The sequence below is a fragment of the Pithys albifrons genome, chromosome 12, assembly GCF_047495875.1.
Source record: "Pithys albifrons albifrons isolate INPA30051 chromosome 12, PitAlb_v1, whole genome shotgun sequence".
NCBI classification, from domain to species: domain Eukaryota; kingdom Metazoa; phylum Chordata; class Aves; order Passeriformes; family Thamnophilidae; genus Pithys; species Pithys albifrons.
In genome coordinates, this window is record NC_092469.1 from 16,417,539 (window position 1) to 16,442,075 (window position 24,537).

Below are 24,537 nucleotides of genomic sequence, written 5' to 3' on the forward strand. Positions count from 1 at the left end.
TAATTTTGTCTGGACGCACAAAGCTGGTCCTCCTGGGAGCATTCAAATGAGCACATCTATAAATGTAGTGCAGCAAAACGAGCTACTTTTGCCACTCTCGCTTTTCCTGAGCCCGGTACAATCCATTTCTGTGACGACAGTTTTCTGCCCCATACGCATCCAATACTGCTCTTTTATTTTAAGGCTGAGAAAATCTTCCCTTTAAACTCACGCTGAGCATCAAATTGGACTCCACTTGCAGCTGAACATCTTGGCTGTCTCTTCCTTTCCTCCATCAGCTCCAGTATATTTTATGTAGAATTCTCTCTGGTAATGAAACTTGCTTCTCTCTCTTTCCGGCTTCGTATTAGTGTTACCAAATCCACCAGACTTGCTGCATTTCAGAACTGTGAAAAAGGGGAGAAAAAAATTGTTTTATTTTCCTATACAGTCTCCTCCTTGGCCATTCTGCATAGACCCTGAATAGATGACATCTATTCATTTGTCTGTAAAGTTTCTGTTGCTAAATTAGAAAAAAGCTTGAAAAGAAAGGCTTAAACTCACATCTTGGTAGCTTTTGTGTTGCATCCAAGAGGATTTGTTGTTTTAGCTCCAGAAATTGTGAGGTTTTAGTAGCTGCTTCAATTTTATTCCTCTGGAAGTGCCTGACAGTCACTATGTGGAAGATGCAGCATCGGTGCTACACCTGAGTGCATGAGTTTGCTCTGTCTCCCCGAAGTCCGAAGGAAGTGATGGCTTTTTAGCAGTCAGAATATTTTCATTGCTCACTTATAACTTTCATAAAATGCTAGAAATATTCCAAATAACTTGGTATGATCCAGAAGCAATTTCTCTACCTGAAGGGAAGACAGCACAGAGGTGAGACTGACAAGCTGCAAGTGACTAAGATGAGGCTAAAGGTTGGTGTCACCAGAATTGCACTGTGCTTGTTTCATGATGCATATCCTAGTTTACTAATCTTGATGAACAGCTTTTGCCTAAATGTAAAAATCAATGAAGACATTTTTGATGCTAAAAAATTTATTTATTTAAAAGAAATAAAAACTGAAATTGCAATAAAGATTTTTATCAAGTGTTATGGTGGAATTTATCATTTATAACTTGGGTGATGGTGTTCAGCTATACAATGTGGTGTTTGCTCTGAAATTAGCTGAAGTGAGTAAATGGAAAACCTGGTAAAAACTACTTCACAAATTAATCTGAAAACTCTACAGAAGCAGAAAACTAGCATTAGTTAAGGGAAGAGAACAAAGCAATTACATTAGTGTTATGTATCTGAGCTGTCCTGATAATGTCCTGCAATATGCACACTGCATTTGTATCTATTTTAGCTCAGGAAAAATTATTGCTGTTTTTCTCCTTTCTGCTCTGCATTAAGTTGTTTCAACAATAAGAGTGGTTGCAGTGGCAGCATGAAAAAATAAGTGAATTTTATATGCTATCTTTCTTAAAGTCAGCTGTCAGTAAGTGGTGAGGAGGGCATGATTCTGACATGATGTTTTGACATGTAACTGTGAAGGTTGAGATGGTCTTTATTAAAACTTGTGAACTTCAGTAAATTTTAAACAAATCTGTGATTTAATGTCTTGAAGTGTGAGATGGCACAAACTCATTAATTTTTGGTGATAAACTGCATTGCATGCGATGGGCTCAGTGCCATGCTCTGGACTTATTGCCTGTAAACAGTAAAATACGATAACTGCTTAAAGTAACTGATGGGGTCTTTAGCAACACAAGGTTCTTGGCTTACATGACCTAAAAAGGTTCATTATAACAGAGGAGGGCTGGCGTCGAGCCCTGCGGCTCTGGCAGCTCTATGCTGGGAGGGTCACTCTCGGCGCGGGGTGGGAGGTGTAAAGGGAAGCCACTTCCAAGCAGCAGCTTTTTCCCCGCTGTGCACCCGCGTGGCGCTGATAGATACGCCTCCGGGGGGTGCAAGGGGAGAGGGATCAGGCCGTGAAAACTTTGCACGGCAGCAGTAAGAAAAGACACTTCGAGATAGATGGAGAGCTGATGACTGCGACACAGACAAGGAGGGAGCTCCAAGCCCTGCAGCTCCGGACAGAACCTCTGTTTGTCTGTCCATCTCAGGGCAAGGCAGAGTGCTTGCCCACACTGCAAAGATGCCTCAAACAGCAGGAGAGCTGTGGGATGAAAGGTGGTTATGAGCATGAGTTATAAATCAAAACCCTGGATGAGCTGTATGTATAAGAGCACATAAGGATCTTACATTACCTCCAACCTTTAATTACCTGACTGAATCTGGCCTAACCTGCTTATCTTCTGGAGCATTACTCATCAGGCTTTGGCAGGAGGAGGTGTCAGTGAATACGGGACAGGTTTGGAACCAACACCTTCCCCAGCTGAACTGGCAGGAGTTGAAGCTTAATAATGGGCAGAAATGGGGAAGGGAGGGCGGTGAGTAGGGGTGTGTTTCCCCCTTCCCAGTCTGTCCCTCTGTAATGGATCCAAGTGACTCCAACTCCTGCCCTTGCCAGCCAAGGTAAGCCAGCTCCCCTCCCAGCCATTCCCCTCCCATTCCCCAAATGCAATAGCCTAACTCCACCTATGGTTAAGGATGCCAGGTTTGATTTCTGTGGCAGGAGCTTGGCTGCTGGAACTGCCTTCTTGAGTATGGAGATATAGCAGCATCTGTCAGAAAATCTATGTGAAAACAGTACCAGTGCCAGCAAATGGAAACTGTAGCTTTCTAATCAGCTACATTTGATTTGGTTTGATATATTTAACTTCTTTTTTTCTCCCACGATTGGCAAATGTGTTATTCTTCTACAGAAATGAAAACAACCTGCAATTTACTGAATTGCTTTACACAGTCTTGGTGCAAAGAAGTGTATGTCATTATGACATCTGATATCTTTCAGTGTCACTGTCTTCACCAAGCAAGGGATGGAAAGTCTTATACCCCACTTTTTTCCTCCAGCATAATTGGTTCACTGTTATGGGGATGCTGGGCAGATGCAGTTCAGATTTGTCTCCATCCGGAGCCTGGGTCATTCAGAAACTCTAATCCTAAACTAAAAGGAAATTATAAAAATACCCATGAAATTAATTTTCACACCTGCACTAGGAATTAATAATGGCAACCAGAGTGGCATCCTATTTCAGCTCCCTTGAGGTGACTAACAGTCCTGGTCATTAATATAATCCCAACCACTAGAGGAATTCGCTGTCTGAGGGATCTACCATGAAAAACAAATGATCCCCAGAGCTATGCCTGAACAATGGAAAATGGCTTTAGTCATGTATTAGTCATTTTATCACAAGATTTTATTTTTGCACTGGGAAGTTTGTGCTCTGATATTAAAAGAGAACAGAACAGAACAACAGTATTTGACTTGGTAATTTGCACACAGAGTTTGATTATGTTTGAGCTTCCTCACTTTAGAAGGATGTGTGTAAATGACTAAGAGCAATAAATGAAGTCTTCTAAGTGTGAGGCTTTTTCATGCAAAGTTCACATGCATTTATTACTGTCTGTGCTTAGCATCAGTCCTGCATATATCTGTTGGTGATGCTTGTGCTTCATCTTGATAAGGGAGCGGTTTATTTCTAAAATGCTGCTTGAATTTTCCCATTTTTGCTTTTCTGCCTTAATTGCAAGGGATGAAATGTGTCAAGTGTCTGCTTCACTCGGCTGGGAATCACGGTACTGCCTCTGCAATTTCCCAGCTTTCAAAGATGACATGCAGCTAGCAAACTATAAAGCTAAGCGACTGCTCGGTGGTTCTGAGCTGCCTTCAAAAGGCATTCGCTTCTAGCGGTGGAGCAGCATTAGGACTTCAAGCAGGGCACAGAATAGGTGTGCACTCGAATCCTTTAGTGGAACCATCTTTCAGAAGGAGTTTCTCTAATTATGTTTATTTAATCCTGCCTTAATGGCCCCATGTGATGTGCTCTGAGAATCTGAAATGTTTCAGCTTTATTCTCCTGTGCTCTCAAGACCAGCTTGGATTGTGAAAAGCAAAATACTGTTCCCTGTACCCCAGGAGCCATCTGCACAGGGTGCAAGCACATTGCAACGATAACAAAAAGAAGGTGGTCTCTTACCTCCTCCTAATGTAAAGCCCACGATGTTTTTTAAGACAATATGCATCTGTCACACACTTACTGAATGTATTGTTCTTGGAGACAGCAATAACCTCGTGGTGCTGCTGAAGAGGTCTTCCTGTGCATGAAGTTGTTTAGTTCCATATTTACTATGTCATACAAAGGGGCTCAAAGTCCTTTAACAATGGTGCAGCACAAGAGTTAGACAGAGAGAGTTAGAGAGTTAGAGAGAGCTGGAGATGCAGGTTTGTCTCCCTGTAATTTGTACAGAGATTTCAGCCACAGTTTTTTCCTCTCCATTTAGAGCAGTTACTAGGATCAGTTACTGTGTTATTCCCTGTGGAGTAGGAGACAGGTAGGGCAGTTTGTCTCTTTATTCTTTCTGTCCTCTCTACAGATTTACACCTTTTATAGCTGTTAAGGTAACTACCAAACTACTTAGAGACTGGCCTCGTGCAGAGGCAGGCTAGCACTTTCTGGTGTGAGTTTAGCCCCAGCAGGTTTAGATTCCATCCCCTGCAGTCTCTTCTAACAGGGATTCATTTTTTTTATCTGCCTGAAATTCAACTTTCAGCCTAAAGTTGATTCCAGCAGCACTTGGCTAAGTCCTATTACAAGAGATGGTCCAAAATCAAGCACTGAGAGCCACTGATAAGAGGGGTGATATACCATAAGGTTTCTATAGTTTTCTAGCCTGCTATTAGTAAATCTAGTCTTGCAAATTCAAAGGAAAGATATCCATTGTGCAAGTACAGTTGGGAGTGAAAGGCTGACTGTAGCTGGATGGGCACTGTCTCAACAAAGAACTGGGATACCCACCCCTTCGTATTACCAAAATTAAACAAGTCAGTACAAAAAGGTGCACATAACTCCACAAAGGTCATGTAGTGCCTTGAGTTGCATGGGTCAAGCTACCACGTGACCCCTGATGCCTGGTCACTTCACTGCTGCATAACATTCCTGGTATTAGAAAGAATTTGCACCACCATGTCAACTCACTCCAGTGGTTGCCAGCTGCACAGATTAATTTTTAACCTCCTTTTCATTTTCCAGGGCTGAGGTAGATGAGTAAACACTTCACACCAAGCGTCAGCTGGGCAAACTGTTGTTAGCTCAGTGGAGGTGACAGTCCCCAAGGGTCTATTCTTTCATTTCCCAGATCCCCCTTCTTGATTTTTCTGTCTTCATAGAAGTTTCATTTTGCCTGCTGGCCAAACACCCATCATGAATTCCTCTGATGCTTGTTTGCAGCAAAGGTGCTGCAAAGTTGCAGTTGTCATAGCAGAGGAGAGCTGCTATAGGAGTTCCTCATGAAAAAAGTGAAGTTCAGTTTTAGACTTCTGGTGACTTCTCTCAAAGATAACTTAACTTTGCATACATTGCTATCTGGAACTTGATCTTGGAGTCAGAAGTACAAGCATGCAAAGAGTCTGCATAAGCAAGAAAGACACATAACCCCCTTTGTTATCTTCAATATCACCTGCTTTAACAATACCCAGGTTTGGAGAGGGTCATCCTCCTTTCTTAAAACTCAGATGGCAGCTGACAGTGATAGAAGCAGGACTTTTCCAGTCAGGAGCATTATCTTTTTCACAATTTGAAACATAAAAGTGTAGTTAGATGTCCTGAATAATAGTTCTACAAACCTGGGCTGGGAATCTGGAAGCCAAGAGACCAAACTGAAAGTCTGATGACTAGAATGTAGTAGAAAACTGTCTTTTACTAGTTAGCAGATAATTAATAATGCTACATAAGAAGTTCCAGTTTGAGGCTGGAAAAAAGCAGAGGAAATTTTTCAGCATTTGTCCCCTAATTTGCCTATTTCAACTAATAATTCTCTGTCCTTCCTCTGTTTCACAAGTCCACTAACTAATATATTGGAATGTGTGCAAATATTGCTATGACTCAGCTGCAAGGTCCAAATCCAAACTTCTTTAGAGGCTTAGAGTGGTTGGGGCAAGGGCAAAATTACAAAAATGATGACATGCGGGACACTTGCTGAGGATGGAACATCCTTACCACATCAGTGCTCTTCAGCATCACCAGCCAGCTAGTAGTGAATAGATATAAGAAAAGTGCTTAGTACATCAGACTTTCTGGTTAGGAGCAATTTTCATCACTATGCTTCAAAATTAGTAAGATATGAAAAAAATACACAGTATCCTGGATAGGTGTAGCTCTTGGTCTCACCAGAAAACACAGCAGAAAACTCAGGGGTGGGACATCAGTTAGGCTGCAGGAGAAAACTAAGAGGTAAAGAGTGGTACCTGATACTTAATTGTACCTCATTTTAGGTTTTCTTTCTTCACAGTTCATACTGACAATTAACTGTGTATTTCTGGAGAATATAAGAGCTGGCTAGAAGGAAGGAGTTATCTCATTCCTTTGACTATCAACCCTACAAAAAGGATATGCTGTAGAGGATTAATGAAACTTCTTGTTAGGACAGAATAGAAACTGTCCCAAGTACAGCACTCATGGGTGTCCAGTCATGGGCAATTCAAGGACTTTGTGGTAAACATCTGTAATACTGAACAATTAAAGTCATTCTCATCAGAGCCGAGCTTGGCTTGTTTGTGAACAGAGTGCAGTGAATGTTGTATCAAGACTGTGATGATCTGACAGTTTTGAGAATGAACCTTTCAAAGAAGAGAAGACATTGATAAAAAAATGAGGTGCCACAGAAAAGGCCAGATGTTCAACTTTTAGGTCTTTAAAGGGCATGCAAATTTTTTCTCATGACTGAATGTGCATATTACCCATTGATGTGATCACTTATGCATCCAGCTCATCATCTGAATAGGCAAATATCTTATCTACTGCAGCAACCATACTCAGAATTTAATGCAAAATTCATTCTTTTTGAAAATCAGTCCCCTAGAACACAATGGTAAATCATTCATGATGAAGTGATATGAAGAGAAATGCTGTATCCCTCTTCTGAGGTCTTTATTTCTTTTCTCTAGAAAAATGTCTCCACCTTGATGCTGAAAGCCACAATTATTATTTCTTCATAGTCACACTGTGTTGCTGCTCAGTGGCTCACATCATTGATTGGGCTCCATTATGCTAAATTCTAGAATGCTCAAAGAGCTAAATATAAAGCAGGAGACAACAGATACAAAAATAGATGTGGACCACAAGGTAACCATGAGCCACAGTAACACCCTGCAGTAGATTTGTCTCCCAAGGTGCAGTGAAGCGTAGCTGGGGTGAGTCAGTATATGATAGAAGATCACAAAGGATGAAAGATTAGTGGTGGTTCTCACATCACTGAATTACCACCACTGAAATAATTATTCTGCACCATGCTACATGACACAACAGCTTTCATGTAACCCATGACTGAATGATGTGCAAAAATGGGGGTTCTGATGCCTCATGATGAGCTTAGTTTGTTTTTTTTTTATTTTTTCTTAAAAAAGGGAAGATTAGTCTCCTACGAATGGCCAGTTCTCAGTTCTGCCATGGCATTTTGCCTTTCCTCTTGTTTTCTGGCAGACCCAACTGTTACGGAGTTCCTTGCTCATTTCCTTTCCAACCACACAATGTTTATAGTTACCAGGTTTGAACAAATAGAACAAATGAATTGCAGATGATACACAATATAATATAATATACTAATATACATGAAATGTACTTTACATTTATATATCAGCTTGTTAGCAGCAGTACTGACCTTAACAAGGATTGCTTAGAATCCCATCTCCAGGCACCAGCATCCTTAAGCCTTTTTGGTATGGAAAGATGCTTTCCATTCAAATTATGACCCACGGTATTTAGCTGTTCTCTCATACACAATGACAGATGTATGTAAGAAAAGATATGTAGGAAAGCAAACCTGCCATGATTATCTGTCTCTAGAATGAATGTTTACTCAGGAAGACAAAACACTCTTCCCCTCACTAGGAAAACCTAAGCTATGTTATGTGCACAAATAACATGCCTGTAGTTTTGGTGCCATAAAACATAAATCATAATTTTGCCTTCTGCAAATAGCCTCTCCACACTGAACTGCTGTGCCACATTCCCTGAGGTCCACCTTCTTGGAAAGTGATGAGCAGAACTGCAGGAGGTGGTGAGGGGAACCACGGTGCTCCTGGGGCCGATCTTTGCCCCTGCCACACCACATCATTTCTGCAAGCCGGAAACTGGGAACAAACCGGGATGAAAACAAAATGCGGGGGGTTTTCAGGTGGTCTCAATGTAATGCTTGTGTTTCTCTTTTTGAAAGGGTTATGGGAATGCTGGATCAGTGTCAGGATTGTGATCCCCTGTGCAGAATGGAAAAGGATTTTTAATGAAAACAAGCTTCAGTTGTGAATATTTTAATACAGTGCCCAAGTGGTAACAGGATGATAAAGTTTTGATAGGCCTGGTATTGGCTTTCATTTTTTTAAGGGGGAACTCCTCTCTCACTAACAGAAAAAGCATTTTTAATGCCAACATCAATATAAAGTGCTGCTGGGACTTTTATATCTTTTCAATATCAGGCCTGTGTTCAAGGAGCAAAAATAAATGCAGTGTTCACAACCATTTGATATTATAGCTGAATAGCTTTCAAAAAGCTCTTACCATGTTTTTATGCACAAAGTATGATTTGGAGGTTGGGGATGGAAAATGAGGGAAGTGGAGAGGAGGGGAAGCTTTTCGTTAATTTATAGATGCTAGCTGAAATGTTTAAGAGCAATCTTACCAGGGTCACAAAATGGTGTGTAGATTGGGTTATTTTGCAAATAGCAGAATTTCTTCGTCTTTCCTTTTTTTTTTTTTTTCTGGCAGCATCAATAAATTTGTTTGATGCACTTTAAATGTTTAATTAAAACATTATGTTAGCACATTTACTGTAAGTGATAAAAACACTTTGGAGGTGGTCTTAAAGCAATTGGTGCCTCTGAAATTGCTAGACATGCACTAGTAAATCAGATACAAAGTCCATAAATTGGAACGATTCTTTTTCAGGCCTATGCCATTTCACAGATATTAAAGCTGCTTAATTTAATTCCTCAGTAATGTGGAATGTGTACAGCAGCTGATGTCACTTCTTCAGACTGATTGTTTAAGGTCATATAAACTCAGGCCTACAGAGCAGAGGATAGAAATTCCCTCTTATATTAATACTGTTTATAATTCAGTTCTCCTTCAATCCCTTAATCAGAAAAGAAATGTTTATTGTGTGATATTGCTATAAGTAGGAATTGTAATGAGTATTTGAAAAACTAGAATAAATATACAGTAAGTCACAGCTACTGGTAGCAACTGTCTCCTCTTTTTAAGCAGCCTTGTTCAACTTAAAAGAAAAACTTGTTTTTAATGCAAAGCAGTCACTTTTATATATGGAGTTGAACTCTTATTTTTCAAAGTACAAAGTACAAAAGAAAAGCCAAAGCTACTGTAAACTGTTCCTTGCAAATGACTTTGTTCCCCAGCAAGTAACACCACCCCATATTTACTAGATGAAATCTATAATCAACCAAAGTCAATGGGTGTTTTGCTGCTTCCTCCCATTAGAAGGGCTCATGCCTTCAGGAATTGCATAGGTAGCATCTTTAGCAATATGCAAGGGATAGCATCTGCTGCTCCACTGCTGTTTTAATACCTGCATTGAAAACACAACAGCAATAAAAGCTTCAGAACAAATTATTACGATTGGCTTCTTTGCCTATGTTGGAAATCTTTACTGAATCAAATTAATACAGAATATAAATATCACAATTAGATTTCACCAAGATGAGCAAAGAATTAATCTTTCTTCTTCAGCTAAGAAAGTAGATTTTCTTGAGAAATCTCTGAGTCAGCATTTCTTGCAAGATGAACCTTTTTCCCCTTCCCCCAACAATGTCAATAGCCGAGAAGTCAATGATTTCCAAGGATGTCACGGATAACTTGCAATAGGAAAGGTAAAAGTTCACTCATTTTGATGTGTACATAACCTATTTCAGTCATTTTTAACAATATGTAACATGAAATTCTTAGCATGGAAAACCTGACTAGATGTTATGTTCCCTACTCATAAAAAAAGCTGTGTGACAAGTTTATCCCAGGATGCAGGAGAAAAATTAGGTCTATTAGAGGCTTGAATCCAGAGCAGCAGGAGCTGTTCATGAATTGCTTTGCTGCAGGAGCCACTGGGTAGATGGTTTCTTGACATGAAGGTTTCCAGGGCTGTGAAATTTTATTTAATTTTTTATTCTTTGCAGTGTCTGGTACCATGGAGTCCTCACTCAAGGCTGAGATCAATGCCATGCAAGGGCTAAAGCGGCAGTGTACAACAAATGCTGATGTTGATGATGTCAAAGGAGCATGTTGGTGAAAATGATACTGTCGTCTTCAGTGTGTTTTTAATTCATATCTGCTCTCTTTCCTGATGAAACCACGTTTTTACCACCAGCATGAGGTAGAATGGATTTTTATCTCTCATGCATCAACTGAGTTATCAGCACGTTCTAATTACACTGTGTTGTGAGAAGCAGCAAGAGCACAGCTGGATTTTCCGATTCCAGATCTGAGGTGTCTGTAAGGCAGACATTTAAGAAAATAACTAGATACTGAGGCTCATTAGACCATGTAATATTTAAAGTAGAGTTGAATTTGTCTCATGAACTCTGTCCTGTGTGGTCAAATTCCAACTGTATGTCTGCCTGCCCTACTATTAATCACTTTTTGGATTAAAAGGCAAAATCACCTCTCCAACATTCTTAAGCAAATGTGTGTTTTTTTCCATAAACAAACAAAGAAATCAAAACTATTTATTGTAACTTGTTGATTTGTCCAAGTTATCTCATCCCAGATCTAATGACTATCCCAAATATTAACAGGGAAATTTCTCTGTAACAGCTGCACTTATTTTAAAGAAGTTGTTCTCTTAAGTCTTATGTTTTACTGATTGCAGTCTTTAAAGGTTAAAAAGGGTGTCAAAGGAGTACAGCCTGGGCAATCTCACCCGTCTCTGCCTGACCTATTTTATATTCTCATAGCTGTCAAAAGAAACAGAGAAACCAACTGTTGCCACACATAGTAGGGGCTTCATTAATAAACTCTGACAAAACCCTGTCAAGCTTCAAAGTAATTTTCAGCAGAAATTAATACTGTGTACTAGAGTAATTTTCAGAAGAAATTAACTAAGTGATAGAGTAATTTATTCCACCATTTCCAAAAGGAAGAATACTTGACTCTGTATTTGTAATAGAGTATTCCTAACAGAAAAAATTAACCTCAAATGGTGACAGTTCAAATTTGGTCATTATGCACCATATAAAGAAAAATCCAAAACATTTAGTATCAATTATCAGTTCAACCAGTGTTTTAAGGTGACTGTGTTGGATAAATATCACGAGGTGTGTTCACAAGTCACGATTTATACTGTGAGTTTTGATAATGTATTGTCATTGTATACATACATATACATTATATAACATTTATATTTGGCATAGAGTAAAATGCTCTACTTAAGCATCAATATCCATATGTAACTGAGCATATCAGTCCTCAAGGTAAGCTTAGGGCCCTTGGGATTTTTTCCTTTATTTTTGTGGAAAACTAGATTTTTAAACAGTTTTGATATTTCATAATATAGTTTGTGACAGGGCTATTTCACCATTCACTAACGTGGGCTGCGGTGTCATCACATAGTCCCTAACACTGTGTCAGTGTGAGTCTACGGAGAAGGCATCACGATGTCAATATATTCCGAAAGGGGAAAGAGTGTCAGTGCAAGTTCACACAGACAAAGTGGTATGTGAAGAGGAAGAAAAATGAAATGGTTTCTGTGGTTGTAGAACACTGCCAGACAAAGACACGCTCAACCCAGAAGCCTTTTAAGAAGCTTATAAACTATTTAAGGGGAAGCAACCAGGTAACTGGGATATTTTCGAGTATTAAGGAAAGTTTAGAACTTCTAAAGAAATGTTCTGTGCTAAAATACCTGATTTATAACCAGAAGTCTCACAGTGGTAAGAGTAGGAGATTGGAAAATGGTGCAGTAATGTGTGTTAAGAAGAGGATAGATGAACAGTCCATTGGGATGTTCAAATACTGTCCTCGTAACCACCCTTCTCATGCTGAGGAATGTCTTGAGAGGCTTTCTTCCTGCCTTTTCCTGGTCAGTGGAGTGTGCAGGGTCATCCTGAAAAGGATCTGCACAACATGGGGGCACCTCAGAACTGCAGCCAGCAACACCAGGCTAGAGTCTTCTCCAAGAACAAAACACAACATCAGTACACAAGTAGTGCTCGTGGTGCATGGTGGTATCCATGGTGGTACCACAGATCTCACCAAGTTGGTTTGAGATCACTAAAAGCAGATTTAAAGGTTCATTTATCCTTAAACAACTGACCAAAGACCTCAGGGATGCACAGCTTCACCAGTCTCTGCAAGCATTTCTCTTTCCTCACCCCAGCCACATTTCATAAAATCTTCAGCCCTGCAACTCCCCTTCTCCCAGTCCTGCCTCTTCTCCCAGCTGTGCTGAGCACTGTCCAGTGCTGTGAACAGGATGTCTTTCTATATCTCTGTTCCTTGGAAAGGACATCCCACCATTTCAGGAGTGCAGCTCTGCAGTGTTGAGTTACATTTTCTCAGCCCAGACATCTGGAATGTATCGTATAGAGGCCAGATTTGAGGAGAATCTTCATTTTCTGCTGCCTGTAGGAAGGAGGAAAGCAGAGGGTTGACATCACTGCAGCACAGATGAGCTCTAATTGCTTTCTGTATAATTAGTGGACGATGCAAAAATGCATGTTATAATATGGTCCACCAAAGTCCTTTCTGATCCTCAGTAAGGAAGTTTCTCCATCTTTCCTTGCATCAGAGAAAAACTGAGGTGAAGGAATACAGATACATGCTTGTGATCTGAATGCGACTAGGTTACCATAGATACTTCCAAATTTTAGGAAAAGAATCTTCTTTTCTTCAAGAGTCTTGAAGATCAATTGTCTAAAGTGATTGAGGCAACCAAAATCCCAAGACTCAGGAAGATTTAGGCCACAGCGGGATTCCAGAGAACCCAGGTGCCACACTCTCACCGGTAGTGCCAATATGTATCTAAATAAAGTGCTCTCTGCCCTCACCTCAGCTGACAAGTGGGACTCTGGAGGTCCAACCACACTACTCAGTGTTGTGAAAATAAGAATAAAAACTGTACAATAAGTCTTACTGTATTCATTTATCAGTGCAAAATGGAAAACAACCCAGAGTTCAGTGCAGCCAAACAGATGAAAGATGCAATCGTCCTGACCTTGGGTGGTGGTTTTTTCCCACCCTTCTGCTGTGTAGTGTGCTCTGCTTTCAAATGGAGGGATTTTTTGTCATTAGGACAGGCAAGGTCTCCTGGGCACGGAGCTGCGGCTGCTGCCAGGAGCAGTGAAGCCAAACCCACCACCGGTGCAACTCCACCAAAACTCCCAGCCTCACAGAAAGGACTAATTTGGCCTTGTGTATTTTGAATAAATTGTTAACTCTTCTCGGCATGAAGAAGTGATTATTGAAAAGTTTGCCTCCACATACAAATGCAAATGACAGTCGAAGAACACGTGAATGTTAATCTTCCAAACCAAGTACGTAGACAAATGCTAGTCATTAGAAACATTTCCGTGCATTTATATTAGGCTGTCCTCTAAAAGACTTTTCAGACAAATATGTCATCAAGATATTCAAAACCATGTAATCTTATCCAAAGTTTCATCTATCAACAGTACAGTTTTCATCTCTCGCAGCTGTGTGTCAGAATGTGCAGGCAGATTAGCCAGCTGATAGCATGGGGGGAAGGGAAAGAGGGGCTCTGTCATCATCAAGAAATACTGCTGGGGAAAAGAGACTCTTGCTGTTGATTTTTAAAATATCTCCCCAAGAACCCTTTCTGTGCAGGGATGCAGGGGTTATTTGCAAAGACTTTAATTTTTTGATGGGTGTTGGTGCTTACCCCTGCTCAAAGCCCTCCCCCCACTTCCCCTTCCCTCCAGAGAGTAAGTTCTCATAACAAAAAACATCCTGAGCACAATTGTGTATCTGGTGTCTGTGGTAAAGCATCCCCCTCCACAGCAGATTAATTAACCAGATTTCTTGTGCCTTCATAGGCCCAGAGAGAACAGAATAAAGCCCAAATCCAAATGGTTTGGAATTCCAGCTGCACCCTTCACTTTCCTCAAAGGGCAAATCCCCACACAGGTCTCTTCTCTCAGAGACAGAGGGATAACCAAGGAAAAAAAACGTTTGTCTTAACACTTTTCAGAATTTTCTGTAATTCTGTTGTTTCACGAATGGAGATGAATGATGACATATATGGGCTTCTGATAAAGATGCAAAGAGATAGAACTAAAACATACAGTAAAGCTCTGTGAAATGATTTTCCAATATGATGCCACTGTTTTCTATGAGACAATGTCTTTGAATTCATGCATATGAATTCGTGCATAATCTTTGAGTGTATTCATTTTTAAATACATTCTTTCAAGTGGATTTTAGCATTACTGAGGAGCTCTAGCTTGACAGCACTTGAAGCAAATATTTTCAAATTTGGGGAGAGTGGGAAAGTTTTTCAAAACCACAGAAGAGCAGTGAGGACTTAACATCACTTAAAATGTTTGTGATTTTCTAGGTATCTTTGAAACCTCTTTTAGAAGCAAAGCCCTAAAACTCAGTGTTTAGTGACACAAATAGAGTACCTTAATTTTCAAAGTCTCAAATCCAATTTGTGCTGACTGTACAGAATGTTCAACATCTCTGAATATCACCTGTCCCAACAAAAATAACTTCAAGTTTTGGGGTTATAGTTTTCTTTCATGCTTTTGGCATGAAGGTTCCTCTCCTGGGGGCAGACAGAAACAAGGAAAGTCTTTAGCCATTTACCAGGGGCTCTGATTTCAGTTTAAGGAGGTATTTCAGCAGAAAGGAGTCTGTTTTGATGAAGAATCCTATGACATGGGCACCTCCCAGCACTAAGGACTGAAACCATTGTAGTCAAACTGATGTCAGTGTAGTGACCAGACTGTCGGTGGGAATTGGGGCACGAGTCACCAAAGCCATATCTGAGGAGCTGACCAGTAAGGGAGATACAGCTCCATATTTTGCTCAGATTCCTCTGAGCTTATCTGATTCCTTATCTTCAATACCAAATCCACCATCTAATGGAACCATAATGCTTACCCTATTTTGGTAACTTTTCCCTCAGCTTCGCAAATGTGCTTTGAGCCATTTGACTGAAAAAAGAGTAGAGAGAGCCAATATGGAGCTATCCTGTAAAGAGGGAAGGAGAAGTTAGTTGTCCACTAACACACAACCCTTATATGCAAAAGCAAAATTTAACACTGCTGAAAAAGAATCCTCAGTATGGAATTTCTTAAGACTTCATTTGAGAAACTCTATTTTTAAACTCAAAAGCATTTTTAAATTACCTGTGTTGTTAGTTCTGTGTTTGGAGAATTACTTTTGTCTCCTCTGAAGTGAAACGGAAAAGAAGGAAGAAGCAGGGTGGGAAGGGGAAGACATATTCCTTGATGCAACAAGACATTGCTCCCAGCCTGGGGCTTCCTGTCCTCCCAGCAGAGCCCAGCCCACCGGCTCCCTGCCTGGGCACACATGCCTGGCAGCCAAGGTCTACCAGGTCAAAAATCAACTTTAGAGAGGCTGCCCTGAGCAAGTGTTTACCTAGAGGAGCCATTGCAGCCTCTCAGGAAATAATCCACATTTCCAAATGAGCCTGCATGCCCAAATATTTATTTGCTAGTTAGATGGTAATGGCTCTAGAGTGGTTGTTAGAGTCTTCTGGGGACAGTGTGCAACTTGTACAGCTACACAGGGTTTGTGTACCAGGTGAGGTATTAATCGGGTTAGTTGAAATACTATGATCTGTCCACAAATCATTAATGTTGGCTTCAGTGCTGAAAGCTGTTAACACATGTACTTCAGGGCCAGTCAATCAGTTCAGTCCCACATAACAGGTATTTAGCTCAGAAAGCTCTGCAGACCTTTCCCAGCTCCATTTTTTTTTTGCTGGCCATGCTGCCAGACCAGCAGAAACCAGTGCAAGGCATGGGACCATGGGCGGAGGCTCTGGAGTTACAGCTTCAGCAGGCAAAGGAGGAGAGCAAGTGATCTGCCAAGACAAGCATGGGTGGTGTGGCTTTCAGAAGACAGGGGCATTGAGCAGCAGGGAGCAGAGCTTGCTGGAGTGGTTTTTAAAGATGGTTCAGGAAACAGGTTTTGATTTTAACAGCCGGTTCTACCAACAGAGACCAAACTGCCCTCGGCACAGCTCTGTCCATTTTTTTCACCTACACACCACCACAAGCCACAAAGCACTCACTAAGACTGTATAACAAACTTAACTTCAAAAGACCAAAAGCCACAAAAAGCATAATGTCCCACAAGAAGGGAGCAGGAGCATAAAGAGAGATAGTAGTAGTGATTTCCCCAGATTCCTTTCTGTGAAAAGAGAGAAGTGGGCAGCCAGGAGATTATGATGCACTTCCACATCTTTTACCAGTTCCAAGAGCAGCTCCAGCTCCCCATAAGGGTGTCCAGCTTCAACCAGAGGATACAGAACTACAATGTGGACTTAAGTAACCATGCAGAAGATTTTTGCTTCCAGTGAGTACTGGACACTTCCTTCTATCCTCACCAGAGCAGTCTCACAGAAGCAAGCAAACAACTAATGGCAGCAGTGGTGCACTCCTCATGGCCATGGCCATCTCCTCTGTTCAGCTATGAGGGACAGCAAGAGACTCCGTGAGGACCCATTCTAAGGCTCATGTTCCCTCTCTCATCCTGTCACCAGGCTTTTTTCTCAGAGTGGCTGGAGTCAAGGATGTCATCCTGACTATGCCTTTGCCTTCACTAATAGCAGCATGGAGATTCCATTAAGGAATCTGCTCTTGGAGGCTTATTGGAAAAAACTGCTTGCAGAACAAGATGTGATTGCTGGGTGTACACCTCTGTCCCATGCCCTGCCTTCAGCAGTGTTCACCGTCCCCCTCTCACAGGAGAAGAGAACATAAAGGCTTTTTTTAAGGAAGGACATTTTCCCCCACGTGCAGTTCCATTGCACTAGTAGTGTCACTGGCAACGAGTAGAGTGTCATCTGCAGTTTACACATCGCAAGCATAATCAAAACAGCTTTCCTCCTAACTCATAACAGACGGCATGTCCCTGAGATGGATTTGCCTTTGGCTCCTTCCACTGCACAGCCCAGATTAAAACCAAAACAGGAAAAAACCAGCATTGTGTGCAATTAGGGATGTGAACACCGACCCAGAAGTTGCACATCCCACACTAGACAAGCCAAGTTGTATAGAGATAACAAAAGTTCAATAACTCCTTCAGCAGATTGAGCTCTTGATTACCACGAGCAATCTGCTTCAAAGAGCTGCAGCCTTGCTGGGGGGGATTCACCCTTCCTCGAGCCAGGAAGCCACCTCTGATGCTTCGCTGTGGGCTGGGAAGCCTCCAAACACCTCCAGGAACTTGTGAAGGTGCTTCTGTCCTGGAAAGGATGTCTCTTCGGACCTGGTGATCTCAACCTGTTTTCAGAAGGTTTTTCAGGCCAACAGAGGCACCTGAAGACTTAGAGAAAGACGACACTGCCAGATGGCATGGCCCAGGGAGAGGATGAAATGAAGGCTGCGGGGGATGCATACACTGATTTCTCCAAAGACTTATAACCACAATGAAGAAAGAAATAGCTCTGCCACAAGAGAGTCTGATGAGAAAAGTCATTTGCTACTGAAATGTAATTTAAAAAATGTATTTAATACCACTTAACAACACAAGCCTGTAATATCCTCTTATCTAAACGGCTTGTGGATTACTTGATTTTCACTTACTAACCTACCCACTAATTTCTACAAAAAATAAAAATACAGGTCAGGCTTTTGCTACCAGATTTAGTTATTTTACTAGCAGACAAAGATGAGCCAGAATGGTTATCAAGAAAAATAAGTGAGGAAAAGAGAACTGGGAAATCTTAGACATTGTATTAAAACAACAGTTTTTAGGGTGTTTGATTTACTATTCAACTGTGCACAGCTGCTGCTGTGAGAAATAGGAAGCATGCCAAGGGAAAGAGATGGGGGAAAAAAATTAACGGGTGGGGGAGGTTTGCAAAATCAACTGGTTAATGAGATATGAAATTTTTTATGAGTAAGCCCCTGCTGAAAAGCACTTGTTTGTTTGAACCAGCTTACTCCTTACCCACTGACACGGCAATTTGGGTTCTCTCTCGCAAGGACTTAATCACCAAATGCAAAATTTAGATAGCATTTGGGCTCTTCATGTACTGGTTTAGATTCTCTGTGCTTCTCCCTCCTTATCTTGGAACAAGCTAAAACCTGCTGAGGTCCTGGCACACTTTTCCTCCTCTCTGCAGGCTGCAGTGCTCTGTGTGAAAGGGGAGCACTTTCCACAGGGAGGGCAGTAAATGACTCGAGTCCTACCATGGCATAGGGAGGAATCTCAGCTGAGCAAGGTAAGAGATGAGGGTTTGAATGCTGTCAACAGATGACAGGAGGAAGGGACTGCTCTCATCATCCTGCCTCCCCCAGGCTGGTTCCGCCTTCCCTACAGTCCCTTTGCAGAGCAGAGAAGAGCTTCTTTTCTCCACTTCTAGGGGAAGGATTCAAGGTTCAAATATCCATGGAAGAAGCACAACCAGGATTTTTTTAAAAAGGAAAGCTCTCTGCTTTGTCCTTAGGAAGACCCTTTAACTCTTTTAAAAATCAGCACCTACACTTGACATTTCCTATGAGACCAGTCAGTCCCCTGTTGACTGTCCTCACCTGTATAAATTCCGGTTCTGGACACTGATCACTTTGAGGATGCTAAGCAGTAAAGTCAGGATTATTCAGCACCCTGAATTTTGGAACTGCTTTACTGCCTCTTAATCTGTTTTTAATAACCTTAACACTGTTTTGTATTTCAAGTAAAAAAATGCTTCAGTCTCCTAAGAACAATCTTGACTTGTTTACAATAATTTCTTAGATTACATTTTCCCCCATCATATTTACAAATGTCTTTGCCTTTGCTTGGTGTTTTTTGTAAATTTAAAGGTTCAACAATTTTTGAGAAAAATAAATATCCTAAATTCTCTAAAAATACCCCACAACCCTGTAGGCATAGAGCTCAAGTTTGTACCAAAACCTGGTCTGCAACATCCCCTATAAGATGGAGGGAACTGACACCACCAGAAGTCCTAGGTCTCATCTTAGTTTACTCACTGGTGAAAATCTGATGCTGGAGGAACTATTCAACCTGAAATGCTCATTTGCAGTTGATTGATAAGCTCCCCTAAATAATGTTTTATTGTCAGGTAGATTCAACCATATCTACAGCTATGAGTCAGCTAATAGGCTTGGCCCAGTCTACTCCTAATGATATTAATGAAGGGTTCTTTTCTAGAACTTGTTCAAATAAAAGCATCTAAACCAAGGGATTAAAGCACTATGCAGTGCTCCTTTTCAACAGCGCCCTGTGAATGCCCTTGTTTGCATCTGCTGCATGGTCAGGAGAATACCCATTGTGTTGGCATTCCAGAAGGCCTCACTGTAGAATACGGGACTTGAGAAATCATTTATTGGAATCTTATCTTGCATACCTAATTGAGATGTCAGGCCAGTGCACTTAAACTATAACTTGCAGACTAATTAAAGGCAACAACTTAGTGCTTACCTAGGGATTCAGGGAGATTGCATGATGACCTGCCTGTGTTGTAAAGAAAGATTAAACAGACTGAACTAAACAATGTCTGTATTTTTCTGGTGATGCCTGATTTGGGGCAGTAATCTCACTTTATCCCCAAACATAAAACTTTTCTGTTGTTTAGAGGTATATAACCTACAGGTGCCCTATAGACCTTTTCACCTGGCTTTGATGTCCTAATAGTTACTAGACTTAAGCTTGTTGTTTTCCTGTTTTATCTTTCCCTGAATTGTCTCCAAGCAGCTATGTGGTTTGTGGGAAAGCCTCACTTTTCTGCAGAGAAATTGGCAAATAAAAGAAGCAAAGGTTTATGTATGGTTTGTTTCCATTTATTTGCACATGCTTATCATCTTCTGACTCCAAATTCTGATCCTTGTGTTGAATAACAGTACATGGGATAATCTGGAGAACAGCAGATCTGAAATGGCAAGTTAAAAGCTTAGGGTCACTGCTGGGACAAGAGGAAGCAGGAGACAGTTTTCCTGTCTTCATGAAGATGATGATGATGCCTTGATTTCACAGGGTGAGGAAGGAGGGAGGCAGACACTAAAAATAAAAAGCAGAAGTTTACTTGACAGTGTTATGAGGATGGTAACTGGAGGCAAACATTTGACACTGACATGCTGGAATGCTGTAAAAATTTAATTAGATGGATACATTAGTCATAGTTGTATTAGGGGGTTCATACACTACATGCAAAAATGCATGCTCCAGTACAAAAGAAATATTTAAGTCCTTCCTGTAAATACCATTTCCCTCATTATTGGGAAATGTGGTCTCAGTGGGACCATTGACCATGTCATTGTATTTAGAAAAGTATGGTTAGACTGAGATTAACAGCATTTATGGGAAGGGTTTTCCTACACAGAGAATGATACCTATTATATAGGCAAGGCCGAGTTGCAGTGAAGGAGGCATATGTGGCTGCTATCTGGTTTAATGTAGGGTTTACTTCTATGCTATTAAACTCTCTTTAATAGCCTCATGTTCCCTTATGCAAGGGCTGTTGGTGAGCTCAGATGCATTGAAGCATGTCAAGAAGTCCTACTGCAATTCTGACTGCCCCTGGAAGCCACTGGGGTATGTTTTATGGGTTCACAGCTGTCCCAAAGAGAGCTCGACAGACTTGTTCACTCAGTCTGGGTAGTTAAAACAACAGTTGACAATTTGTTCCTTAAAAGGTGATCCTTTGGGACCATGTTTGTTTGGGAAGTTCATCTGAATCCAGTGCAGATTACTCTGGTTGGGGCATCTCATAGCTCCCGGTAGACATCTGTATGGCTGTGATTAAAAATTTTGGTAACTTGCAAGATTGTTGGGAGTTTTGTTAATTTTTGAATTTCAGCTATATCCAAAATCTTGCAGGGAGATACAGAGATTTCAACTATTCTTTTCTACTTTGAGGTGAACCAGTAAATCAGTTTAATCCAAATATTTCTCACGTGCTTAATATAAAGAACTGGGTTACTGTGGGGCTGCTCCAAATCTTTGCAGAAAAGCTTTGAAAGTGAAGGTCAAGGTGGTAAGGTAGTTTCAAAACAAAGAACTGGTAAACCAGTTAGAAATCACAGTTGAAAGGATATGCTCAGCTATATTGCTGCATATTCACAATGTTCCTTACCTCATAAAATGTGCTTGTGTTTTTTGTTGGGGAAAAAAATGCATATTTCAAGTAATTTGAAAGGATTTCTTTTCAGAAAGCCATGCAGAAAAGGAGTTTGGATCATTTCCCTTTGTTTTCTTTCTCTTCAGTTTTACTACATGTGGAAAATTAGATAACGTTTTAATTTGACAATGTTCATTTAGTAGTAAATAAGCAAATAATTGGTCATGTTTTATTTTAAACAGTGTTTCAGTTGTGGTAACATGTGTGACATTGAAAAGTAATTATGAGATTGAGATACCGGATAGGAAAAGGATAAAAACAAAGGATGACTCAACCAAAATCAACTAATAGTTTGTCTTAATCAGTGTTTGGATTGTTCTGATGAATTTGATATCAATGCTACAGAAAAGGAGAAGGCTATACTGGTGATCAGTTAATTTCCCACAATTCAGTGGATTTGCAGAGAGGATACCATTGTCTGTAATTACCTGTACGCACATAAAAAAGGAAGATGTATAACTTCTGAGGAAGCCAACTGGGACCTTAGAAAATCCCATGTGTAAATACCAGGAATTTATCTTGGAGAAGGGTGTATATGTGTGTGTGTGTGTCCAGGAATATATACATAAAATAATGAACAGCAGCCTGTGCTTTTGATTGAAACACCAAAATGTGGATCAAAATTCACCTTCAGTCTGGTGTACTATTTAAACAAATTGGAAAAAAAAGTGGCACACTGGAAAGGGAAGGAAAATGAAATACAAAACCACATTTTGCATTAAGAAGACTTCCTTTTCTAAATCCCAAGCAGAGAATCACAACCTGTCAAAGAGTCTTGCTCTTTACTGTCATGTTGGCTGTTTAAAATCGGTAGATCAGTCAGACCAACTGAATTGCTCTATTGGAAAGGATAACCAGCCAAATGACCACACATTGATTGCAAGGCAGATGCATATACACAACATTTTTTTTAAACAGGAAAAATATTATCCTGTTCTAAAACATCTGTGGTCAAACTTCCCCAGTTACAGTGAGAAGCAGTTTGGGATGTAGGGGGTACTTTGTCATGGGTGAATGTCAGCTGAGAACTGCATCGACTCAAACATTGGTGTGAGTATCTCAACAAATTGAGGGATCTCTGCAGGAACAATGTTAGTGGGTAAAGGTCTCAAGAGATTTGATTCCAAGGACATATTTAACCATTGACTCTGCTACACTCAGCAAATGACAGTGGGATTTTAATTTTTACAAATTTGGAGAAAAGGGATTCACCAAAAAAAAAAGGCAAAACAGAGAATTAAATTAAATGAAATTAAAAATAGAGCCATGAAAATGTATAAAATTTCCAAATGGTAGCCAATATCACACTGAACAATTGTCTTCAAAAGGAATTGAGGCAAAAAGACTGTCAGTGGGTCTTTTGAAACTGGATAGAATAAAAGATCAAGTGCATCTTCTAGGGCCAGTAGCAGGATGGTAAATAAAAGCTGAGCATTCTGAGTGACATCCATAGCAAAATTTTAACACGGTAACATTATCATAGAAAAGAAAATATGTTTCAATAGTATGCAGTAACTTAAACAAAGAAACTGACATACAAAGCATGAGGAAGAATAAAATGAGACTAAAACAGAGTGGTTTAGATGGAAGCAAGATACCTATTAGGTGACTTGTTTGGACTGTGTCAACAGACAGCACCTTGACACAGCAACATCACCTGAGAAGACAGCTGGATGAAATCAAGGTCCTAGCACACAGTTTCTCAGTTTACCTGTCTGTTAGTCACACTGATTTACTTTTAAGTTCCATTAAAACCAAAGTTTCCACTAACATACAAGCTGCAGTTCTTTAGTGACTTAAGAATTTAAGTCCCATTTGCAAAAGTCTGACAGACGCTTTTGAAAATTGGATTCATAATTAGTAAACCAGACAACTGGACTCTTAAGATCATTAGAAAGATATTAGGTAGAAACTTCAAAGTCAATGGGATTTGTACACCTTAGTCACATAAGCTCCTCTGAAATTTTTTCCTTTGTGTCAATCTGCATTCAAATAATTCTTTTTGCACTTGGCTACAGTGTATTTGTCATGACCACCGAGCATAATAAATCAAATCCCAAAATTCCAGTAGGGATAAGAATTAAATAAATGTCTCCTTAAAACATTTCATTTTCTAAATGGTACAAGAAATTGTGACTATACCATAGGGAGAAAAAAAAAGTATCTTGTTAAATCAGACTGAAGTCGTTTCAGCTCATCCAAAGCCTGTTCCCAAGCGAGTGCTGGCAGATCAGAAGGCTGTGACCAGCAGAGCCTAGGCAGAAGCAGATGTTGTGTCCAGAGCACTCATTGTGGAATTCAATAGCTGGTTTGGTGAATCATTTGAACTGGTCACTTGGGAAGGCAGTGCCAGCCTAGTTTATGGTAAGTTTGAATGGTCCAATGTTTGAACAGTGTATTCACCTCTTACTGGAACAAAGAGGCTGTGTTTGTAAATAAGATGACAATTTGTACCATATTAGGATCATTTGAAACCAACAAAGCATTCCCATTTTCCATAGAAGATGAACCATTTGCCTGGGAAGAAATATCATCTGGCAGTATTTCTAGAGCAATGTTTCAAAGAGGAATTTGAAGCCAGTTTTGTACAATACACAGGCATTAATCACCAAAAGCTAGATTCTCATAAACAGAGTAATCCAAACCAGTAACACAAATCCAGTTCCTCTCCCTTGCTGACACTTATCAGTGCGGAGCACATGAAAATCTGGGTCAACCCCCCTTCATTGACAGAAAGACACCTGGCCCCGCTGTCCAAGGATTAGCCTGTGCCCTTGTACCTCAGAGCAAGAGCAGAATGTTGTTGAAACCTTCCGGCAGCGCAGAACATGAGCAAAGCCAAGGAGACTGGAACAACAAAAATAGCATCTAAGGAAGCAGAGAAAAAAGTTAGCTGCCTGGTGGTGGAGCAGCAGGATGAACGGCTGTGTTATAGGAGTGTCACCCGAGCGAACCGATCAATGCTATTAAGACTGAGTCAATCAGTGTCTGTACAAGTATAGCTGTGCTAGAATGATGACAAATCTCTGGGTCCAAAGGGAGACATCCTTCACCTTGTTGAAAAGCAAGGAAGTGGCTGCTGTGATCAGTTTTGGCAAGCATTTCTGATCTGTACC

The 24,537-nt window shown here is 40.5% G+C and overlaps 1 long non-coding RNA gene across 1 annotated transcript; it reads right to left on the bottom strand.

Annotated features, from left to right (window-relative positions):
- Nucleotides 1-10,627: 10,627 nt before the first annotated feature.
- Nucleotides 10,628-15,571, bottom strand: LOC139677318 (uncharacterized). The gene is made up of 3 exons (XR_011698855.1): nt 15,459-15,571; nt 15,211-15,300; nt 10,628-12,711 (listed from the first exon to the last, which is right to left on the bottom strand). It is a non-coding gene; the product is annotated as an uncharacterized lncRNA (long non-coding RNA).
- Between the last annotated feature and the right edge of the window lie 8,966 nt (nt 15,572-24,537).